Source organism: Rhinoderma darwinii, chromosome 2, assembly GCF_050947455.1.
Source record: "Rhinoderma darwinii isolate aRhiDar2 chromosome 2, aRhiDar2.hap1, whole genome shotgun sequence".
Lineage (NCBI taxonomy): Eukaryota > Metazoa > Chordata > Amphibia > Anura > Rhinodermatidae > Rhinoderma > Rhinoderma darwinii.
This window is the reverse complement of record NC_134688.1, coordinates 54304517-54314288: the sequence shown is the minus strand read 5'-3', so window position 1 is coordinate 54314288 and position 9772 is coordinate 54304517. Positions and strand designations below refer to the sequence as shown.

Genomic DNA, 9772 nt, shown 5'->3' with positions numbered 1-9772 from the left:
AGAGGACAGCCAGACTTTAGTCCCCGGAAGATACTGAGGCGGCTCTCTTCTCCTAGTATCTGCCTTTCGCTTCATGCGTTCGACCACGAGCAAAATAGAGGACCGGGTCTGTTGCCAGATTTGCAGGAAGTCCCCATATGCAGAGTCAGAAGCGGGTACCTGAGATGAAGTCGACACAGGAAGAGTGTATGACCTGAACTGTGGTCTTAGGCTGGCCAGCGGGTTCCATGGCCTGAGCATACTGTCACAATCTAGGGAACATATGTAGCTGACTTTAGCTTGACTAATAACGCATTAAATACACAGTGGAAAGATCCCTTATCTTGACCTTTTCAATGACTTCTCAATGGTTATTTTTGTGTGATATCACGCTGCAACAAGTTATCAGAGTCAAGTTAAAGATGGCTACATCCGTATGTGGACCCACTAGGCCGTGGGCTCCGGCTCAGATAGGGCTAGGTGTGGCAGGTTGCGCCAGACGAAGCGGATGGCACCAGGAATGGTAGATGACACACAGATGTGGCATATCCAGCCGGCGGTACCACACGACTCTGATAAAAGGCAGGCACAGTTAGGAAACAGCAAGGGATACAGGAAATAGGATGCAGGGAACGGGAACTCTGGGATCAAGCAATACTAAGGGACCCTTTGCAATACAAACATGGGAAAAGTACAAACAACGCTCAAGCAAGGAGTGGAAGGGCAGAGACCTTTTTATAATCCAGGGTGCACTGGGGTAGGATAGAAAACTTTTAGGAAGTGCACACGCTGGCCCTTTAAGGCACTCCTCGCACACTCCAGGAAGGGAAGGCCGCGCCAGCCGTGGTCTCTGGGGAGGTGGCCAGGAAGTTGCGGTCGCGGCCGTTCATCACAGGGTGAGCGACAGAGGTCCGCAGTCATAACACTGAGATTTTTTTTGGTGTTGTATATATGTACTGAGCAGTGGCGTAACTACCGCCATAGCAGCCGTAGCGGCTGCTACGGGGCCCGCGGCATGAGGGGGCCCGTGTTGCCCGCCGGCACGGGCCGACCACCATGGCCGGAGGCTCCGCTGGCAGCCGCTATGGCTGCTACAGCGGGACGCCACTGAACACTACGGCAGAGCAGGGAGGTATCTCCCCGCTCTGCCATTAACTGGTTCCCGACCGCTGGCTGTATTTTTACGGCCAGCGGTCAGGGTCCTTAAAACCCGAACCATAGACTTTTTACGACTCCGGTTTTAACTTACTGACCGCGCGATCGGGCTGCTGAATGTCGGGTCTCCGGCTGTCAGTGACTGCCGGGGACCCTGAGGAGAGGATAGAAACAGCTTTCGCTGCCAGCGATCACACATCTATCCCCTATTCTGTGGATAGGGGATACATGTATTTTGTAGGACACACTGTAGTTCACATTTTTTTGGGAGGGGGGACGCTGTATGGCGCTCTCTACAGGGGGGGGAACGCTGTATGGCATTCCCTAAAGGGGGGGCTGTATGGCGTTCCCTACAGGGGGGCTGTATGGCGTTCCCTACAGGGGGTGGGCTCTATGGCGTTCTCTACAGGGGGGGATGTATGGCGTTCCCTACAAGGGGGGCTGTATGGCGTTCTCTACAGGGGGCTGTATGGCGTTCTCAACAGGGGGGGGCTGTATAGCGTTCTCTGCAGGGGGACTGTATGGCGTTCTCTACAGGAGGGCTGTATGGCGTTCTCTACAGGGAGGGCTGTATGGCGTTAGCACTGTCCAATAAATATACAGTAAACAGAAGAAAATACGGTCCAGCAATCCTCATGACAATGTGATGACTTTATTAGAAAAACATTTTATAAACCACACGGCATGTTGAAGTGATGATACAAGACTGCTTACGCGCTTCGAAAGCCAACTACATTCTTCGCAAATGTACGATATCTCCTTCAAACAGTCAATTACATCAGAAGTCCAGTTCCTTGTGCTGCATGACTCGTGGACGCCCTATCCGTGGCGATATCCGGGTCCTTTCCACTGCTTCTCACTTGAGTCCTGTAGGCACAAAAAACATTCTGCAAGTATCCATTGTCATCCGTGCCTGCAGATTCTGCTTTAATGATGCAACTCACTCAACTCCTTGTCTATTTCATAGTTTACTGATGCCTCTTTTAGATGCGACAGATGTATTTTTTTTTATACTTACCAGCCTGCTTCACAGGCACCATCCCTTTTTATTGGCACCTGATCAATAAGGGGGTCCTGCTCCACCACCATAACACTGCAATACTAAACAAAATCTTCCATAGACATCACAAAAACTAGTCAAGCCTTTCCTCCCTTATGTTTCCCAACATTTCCTGGGACAAGTGTGTGTAGGTAGAAATCAACAAACATGTTTCCTGGCCCCAAACTTTACCCCCTCTTTCCAGTAAAGGATTGGCTTTCGGTATCACGCCTCCTCGCTTTTACCTTTTTACTTTATCCTGCGTAAACATTTTTTTCAGCATCTTAAACGTCTTGCCCATTAGCCCATCTATCCCCAACATCAGACCACTTATCATCTGACAGATCAGAATCAGACTCAACCAGCTACTGTTGCCTTCTTCTGCTTCTCTTTACATCCAGATGCGCTGCTCCTGTAATTCCAAACATTGTGCCAGTACCCCGTGTTCTAAACATTTTGGCAACCCCAAGGTGTCCCTCTCCCATGTTGAGATTATGAGGCCCTACTGGGATATTGCTGCCTTCATCGACCCTGGATCCCTGCGCAAGGATCCTGGCCCTTGGCCCATCATCGTGCCATGTTCCCTCAAATTTTTGCTAGAATGATACCATTGAGGATACCTGCCTTGCTTCCTTGATGCCATTTGCTCCAAACAATCCAGTACACCCCAAGTCCAGGTCCTTGTGCTGCATGACTTGTGGGGGCTCTATACGTGACAATATCCTGGCACCTTCCATTGCTTTCCGCTTGAGTGCTGTAAATATAAAAACATTCTGCCAGTGTCCATTATCACCTATGCCTGCAGATTATGACTGTCTAATGAAACTCACTTAACCCCTTAACGCCGAAGGACGGATATATCCGTCCTCAGCAGCTGCTAGTTCGCGCAGGAGGACGGATATATCCGTCCTGTGATCGCGCGGGTACTGACAGTTTACCCACGCGATCAGCGGCAGGAGCACGGCTGTTATACACAGCCTGGCTCCTGCTGCAACTGTCGGAATCGAAGCACGCGCCGATTCCGGCAGTTTAACCCATTAAATGCCGCTGTCAACAGTGACAGCGGCATTTAATGTGTTTGACAGAGGGGGGAACTCCCTCTGTCTCCCGATCGGCGCCCCCGCAAACAAATCGCGGGTCGCCGTCGGGTTTCCATGACAGCCGGGGGTCTAACAAAGACCCCCAGGTCTGTCTTCAGCATCTGCCTGTTAGGCGATGCCAGAGGCATGACCTAACAGGTTGCCTGTCAGTTTCACACTGACAGGCAATAATGCTTTGGTATACGAAGTATACCAAAGCATTATATATGCGATCGGCATATCGCATAGTGAAGTCCCCTGGTGGGACTAAAAAAAAAAAAGTAAAACCGTTAAATAAAGTTTGTGAAAAAAAAATAAAAAAAATTACAGTCAAAGTCAAATAAAACTACTTTTTTGCCCCAAAAAGTGGTTTTATTTAATAAAACGGTCAAAACAAATCACACATACACATATATGGTATCCCCGCGATCGTAACAACTTGACCAATAAAATGAACACATTAATTAAACCGCCGGATGAACGGCGTCCAAAGAAAACGCAAAAAACAACGGCAAAATTCTCTCTTTTCTCCCATTCCCCCCATAAAAAATAAAATAAAAGTTCATCTATAAGTCCTATGTACCCCAAAATAGTACTAATGAAAACTACACATTGGCCCGCAAAAATCAATCCCACGTACGGCCACATCGACGGAAAAATAAAAAAATTACGCCTCTTGGAACGCGGCGATGCAAAAACAAGTAATTTTTTTCTAAAAGGGTTTTTATTGTGCAAACGTAGAAAAAACATATAAAACCTTTACACATTTGGTATCCCTGTAATCGTGCCGACCCATAGAATAAAGTTAACATGTTATTTAAGCTGCATAGTAAACGGCGTAAATTTATAACGTGAAAATTAATGCTGGAATAGCTGCTTATTTTCAATTCTCTCCTAAAATAAAGTTAATAAAAGTTAATCAATATGTTATAAGCATCTAAAAATGGTACAATTACAAAATACAACTCGTCCCGGAAAAAACAAGCCCTTATACGGCTATGTCGACGGAATAAAAAAAGAGTTACGACTCTTGGAATGCGACCGTGGAAAAACAAAAAATAATCCTTGGTCATTAACGTGCAAAATGGCCCGGTCATTAAGGGGTTAAGTCCTTGTCTATTGCATCCAGGCCTTGACACATCGCAAATGTTCTTGGCAGACCAAAGCTGTCTAAAATCCCCCTACACTCCCTCACCCAATTACCTTACACCTACGTTCAGTTCCAAACCGAACCATGTGGCCAGCATTTTGGACAAAGATACCCCTAACTTAAATTATGCCTATTCCTACCAACTATCCAAGGTTCCCCACTGCTACGCCTTTCTTGGCATTTTGCCCGCTCATTACTTTTTCAATGTACAGAGCTACTGGTGGATACTGTATATAGTAACTAATGATGGACATACCGCATATAGATGAAATATTACTTCAGAGAGTCCCCCTGGCAGCAGGCAGCCGATCTCAAGAAATTCTGGAACAAAAAGTATAAACTGTGAAGATATTATGACGTGCGCTTAGTATGGTTCATCATATCAACAAATATATGTTCAGCCTATTGAAAACATCAGGGAGATTGTTCCCACAGTCTTGTCATGTGTCTCTATAGGAACATTCTGGATGACATCACATTATAGAATTTCTATAGGTTGTTATTTGCTATAATACTTACATATATACAGTGGATCTTCTAGCATGTCGGCTGTCACTGGTGCCACATATTCAGATGTTATAAATGTCTGTAAAATACATAATGGGTTTAATGCACATACATAAAATAACCCCATATCTATAATGAATAATAATATATTTACTTTCACACATTTCATTTTCTATCACAGGGCGAGTCCAATGCCCCTCTGCCACACAAATAACACCAGCAGTATAATGGCACATAATAGTTGGAGGACCCTGGTATAGATTTTGTATCAGGGACCAGGAGCTTATTGTTATTCTTCTATATAATCTTATGATTAATGGAAAACTTCTAATTTGTCTTTTGTGGAGTCTTTTGGACTGGAGTAGAGAGAGTAGAAAATGGTAAATTGGATTTCTGGATTCAACAGACAAAATAATTATTAAAGGGGTTTTCTGACAGTTTCATAAACCTTAGTCTAAGCCGCATATGGCTAAAAATAACAAATTGTCCCTACTCATTTTTTTAATTCCCTGTGGCTCCTGCGCTGGTGGTTCTGTTGTCTTTAGTTGCTAGGCCACAGCGGTCATGTCCGTGTGGATGGCATGTCACGTGGCAGCTATTGTGTCACATCCAGGGCCAGCCTTAGGTTTATTGGTGACATGTGCAGTATCTGTGACGTCCTCCCCCTTATGATGCACCATGTAGTGTCCAAATAATTTAATCATACAGTGCCCAAATAACATCACCCAGTCAATAAACTAGGGATTGTATCTTTCTATTTTTTTATATTATAGGTTTGGGCCCTAAATGCCGGATCGGCAGTGTAAGTTGAGGGTGCCCAGGCCATCTATGGTGGTAGTGCCCTCTTCAGTATTGACCAGTAATACACACTATGTGATCATTTAGAGATGCAGTTAATAAAATACACTGACCTTGGACTCTCCTACTGAATACATCCGACTGAATGTAGAACGTTATGTGATGTGAGGTGGAGGGCTCTGCTTAATCTTTGATCTGCCCTCCTGGGACGTGTGGTTATCATTAACTCTTATGAGGAATTAATTCTAGGAGAAAGAAAGACAATGTATTAGGACAAATCTCAATCAATGGCAACATTTCTATCTAGAACCGAGTCCAGTCCCCAACCAGTGTAAAATTACCAAAGGGGTAAATAGGATGACCGGCTGGGGTCCAGGGATTTGGGGTGGCCCACAGCTCTGGAGCTCCATACACCCCTAAAAATTGGACAAACAATAACGGCGCAGGGAGGAAGCAAAATGTCTGACCCGGTTGGTCGTCTATTAGGTGAGTATAATTTTTTATTTTATAGGAGCAAAGGGGGCACTATTAATATGGGGGATAAAAGGACTGAGTCGGGGCTTAGAAAAGGGGGCTTCATTACTGTGGGGCCATACAAAAGGGGCATTCTGACCCAGGACATACAAAAAGTGTCATTCTAACTGTGGAGGGTATTGGTGGATACTGCATATAGTAACTAATAAGAGACGCACCTTGCATAGATGAAATATTGCTTCAGAGAGTCCCCCTGGCAGCAGGCAGCCGATCTTAAGGTGTTCTGGAAAAAACAATAATTGTGCAGTTTTATTTCTCCAGACAGACGTGTGCTCAGTATAGACCACCCAACAATGAAGGAAATGTACATTAGGGCTCATGTACACAGCAACTTCATGTGGACGGACCTGTATGGTGGCGCACAGACTGCAGTACTGGTAATGTAGACACTCTGTGTGCGCTGTGTTCTCCCCCATAAGCCAAATGTGTATTAGGAAATTACATAAATAACAAGTCCCTTATATATTACTAATACCATAATATCTTCTTTATGGAGCATTTCTATAATAATAATAATATAAAGCTGCAGCAAAATTCCCAGCGTTTACTTTTGCTACATGTGGATGAGTTTTTGAGACTGTAACTATTCACCTGTAACACTTGTGAATTTTGCCGCGCAGCAAATCTGCAGCGTCTGAATTCAGCTTTATGGCGTAGAATATAGTACTCAAATACTGCAATCATACAGTGCCCAAATAACACTGCCAGACAAGTATTGTCTGCCACACTGTAATGTAATCCATTATCAAGGAATTGTATCTGCATCCTGAGCAGTGCCCTTTACTTTTTTTACATGAAGAGTGGGATTGAGTGTTCAAGCAATGGGTGCCCCAGACATCAAGACCAGTGGCGCCCCATTCATTAGTGACAGGTGATGCACCCAGTGTAACCGCACAGGTCGCACACCCCTAAAACAGGCCCTGGATGAACAACATTGGGGAATTTGTTCCCACAGTCTTGTCATGTGTCTCTATAGGAACATTCTGGATGACATCACATTATAGAATTTCTATAGGTTGTCATTTGCTATAATACTTACATATATACAGTGTATGTCCTAGCATGTCGGCTGTCACAGGTGCCACATATTCAGATGTCATAAATGTCTGTAAAATACATAATGGAATAAACATAAAATAACCCCATATCCATAATGAATAATAATATATTTACTTTCACACCTTTCATTTTCTATCACAGGACGAGTCAGACATTGAAAACATTTTGTAATCTTAGTGTAAACCCAGGGAACATAACTATAGGGGTGAAGAGGTTGCAGTCACACCCAGGCCCAGGTGTCCATGACTGACATTAGGGGGGGTCACAATGTGGGCAATTTACAAATGCCAATCCCCAATGCCCCCTTCTCCTAGAGGAATCCCGATTTTCGCTGCTAGAAACGCGATGTCAGTGAGAGAAGCACCCAGGCGGAAAGGCAGCTCCTGAGTTGCCCGGCCGCTTCTAAAACACAAGCAGTGGAAGGGAGCCAGCGCAGCGCCCCGTTCCACCTGCTGGAGGGATGCGCCCTATGTAATGGCACAGGTCGCACACCCCTAAGGCCGGCCCTGGCTACTGCTGAGCCTTATTAGGATAATATACGGTAGCTTTTTAAGACTATTTAATTAAATTAAATTAGACATCATATTGAAAACGACTGAGAAGTCACATTCCACATTACTGACAGCTGCAATTCTCAGACAATGGTAAGGGTATGTTCACACACTTAACTAAAAAACGTCTCTAAAATACAGAGCTCTTTTCAAGGGAAAACAGCCTCTGATTTTCAGCCATTTTTTAAACCACAAACATTTTTTGAGGCGTTTTTACCAACGTTCTTGGAGCTGTTTTTCTATTGAGACAATGAAAAACGGCTCCAAAAACGGCCGAAGGAGTGAAATGCACTTCTTTTTACAGGGTGTTTTTTATGCGCCGCTTTATCAAACGCCCACGTAAAATGCACCATCGGAAAAAAAAACAGTTTTTCCCATTGAAATCAATGGGCAGATGTTTGGAGGCGTCTAGCCTCCGTATTTTCGGCTGTTTTTCGGGGTGTTTACGGCCAGGAAAACGGCTGAAAATAGGCTGTGTGAACATACTCTGATGTACTGAGTTGTAACTTTAATGAGAAAATATGAAACCTTGAAATCTGAATGTAAAATGTTCAGTTGTTACTTGCATTAATAGAAACATTTTACTGGAACTTGAACTGTTTGTCTAAAAAAAAAAAACAACCCCCGACAATCACCAGAAAAAAATCCTTCTACAATCATATAGTTGTGGTGAGGTGTTGGTGTGGTTAGAAATTGCTGCAGTAATGTCCAGTGTGAATCTGGCCTTATATGAGAATTCTAGAGCGTATATATTTCATGTGTCCAGTAACATGTAGAATTAATGATAAAATGCTGCATCTTACCTGTCAATCACACAGTCAATCACAGTCCCGGTCCAGACGTCATTGGCAGAAATTGTAAAAAATATGTAATCCAGCTGCACATAGAACCTAACGGCTAGTACTGCCTATGACATCATCAGTGACATCATAAGCGGCTGCAGTATCTGTTACATCATCTAATTATCTCCTACTGCCTGGATAGACTGTCTGTGCATACACTGGATATAGGCGTTACATGGGACTGCTGTTTATAAACATGGAAGAAAGATACATGTGTGGTTATAGGGGCTACGACTAAGAACATGTAATGTATGAAACGTGTAATCTGTTACTAGATGGATTTTATACTGTAATACACATGTAGCCATCTTTAACTTGACTCTGATAACTTGTTGCAGCGTGATACTTTCTTGATCCCGCAGCACTCCGTGTTTCAAGTGTGCGTTAGTAGGCTTCCACGCCAATGTGTAAAAAATTGGAACTCAGCGCTCCAAGGTATTATGCAATAAGTGATATTTGATTTCACATATAGCGAAAAGTAGTAATCCAAAAATAATGGCGCCATTACCCAACAGCGACCGAGGTCACAAGCGCCGCATATCCGTTTCTAAAGAAGGTTGAATGTATAGACCGAAACGTTACAAACCTATTTTTGGATTACTACTTTTCGCTATATGTGAAATAAAATATCATTTGTTGCAGCGTGATATCACACAACAAAAGCCATTGAAAAAGTCAAGATAAGGGATTGTTTATTTCAGAACAATGATGTTCTATGGGTATATTCACACGGCCTTTTTTTAACCACCCGTGAATATTGGCCGTCAAAAAATAGAACATGTCCTATTTTTGGCCGCTTTCACGGCCAGACGGCCCCCATAGAAGTCAATGGATCAATTTTTAACGGCCGTCAATATATGTAACAGCCGTTAAAAACGGTTCTGTGATTTGGGGATTCAAGAGCCAAGGGAACTATTGGCTCCCTTGATGGTATTCGGCGGCGCAATGACACATACTCACCGTTGCAGCGCCGTCCTCTACAGGTGTGGTCTCTAGTCTCATGGGTTTTGCGAAGGTGACGAGATGACGTCCTCTCGTCGCCTTCGCAGAACCAGTGAGACTAGAGATCACTCGTGACG

General features: G+C 44.1%; 1 long non-coding RNA gene across 1 annotated transcript; it reads right to left on the bottom strand.

Moving 5' to 3' along the window:
• Positions 1-4506: 4506 nt before the first annotated feature.
• On the bottom strand, positions 4507-5967 carry LOC142740560 (uncharacterized). Its single transcript, XR_012880779.1, has 3 exons — positions 5821-5967; positions 4922-4988; positions 4507-4723 (listed from the first exon to the last, which is right to left on the bottom strand). It is a non-coding gene; the product is annotated as an uncharacterized LOC142740560 (long non-coding RNA).
• Between the last annotated feature and the right edge of the window lie 3805 nt (positions 5968-9772).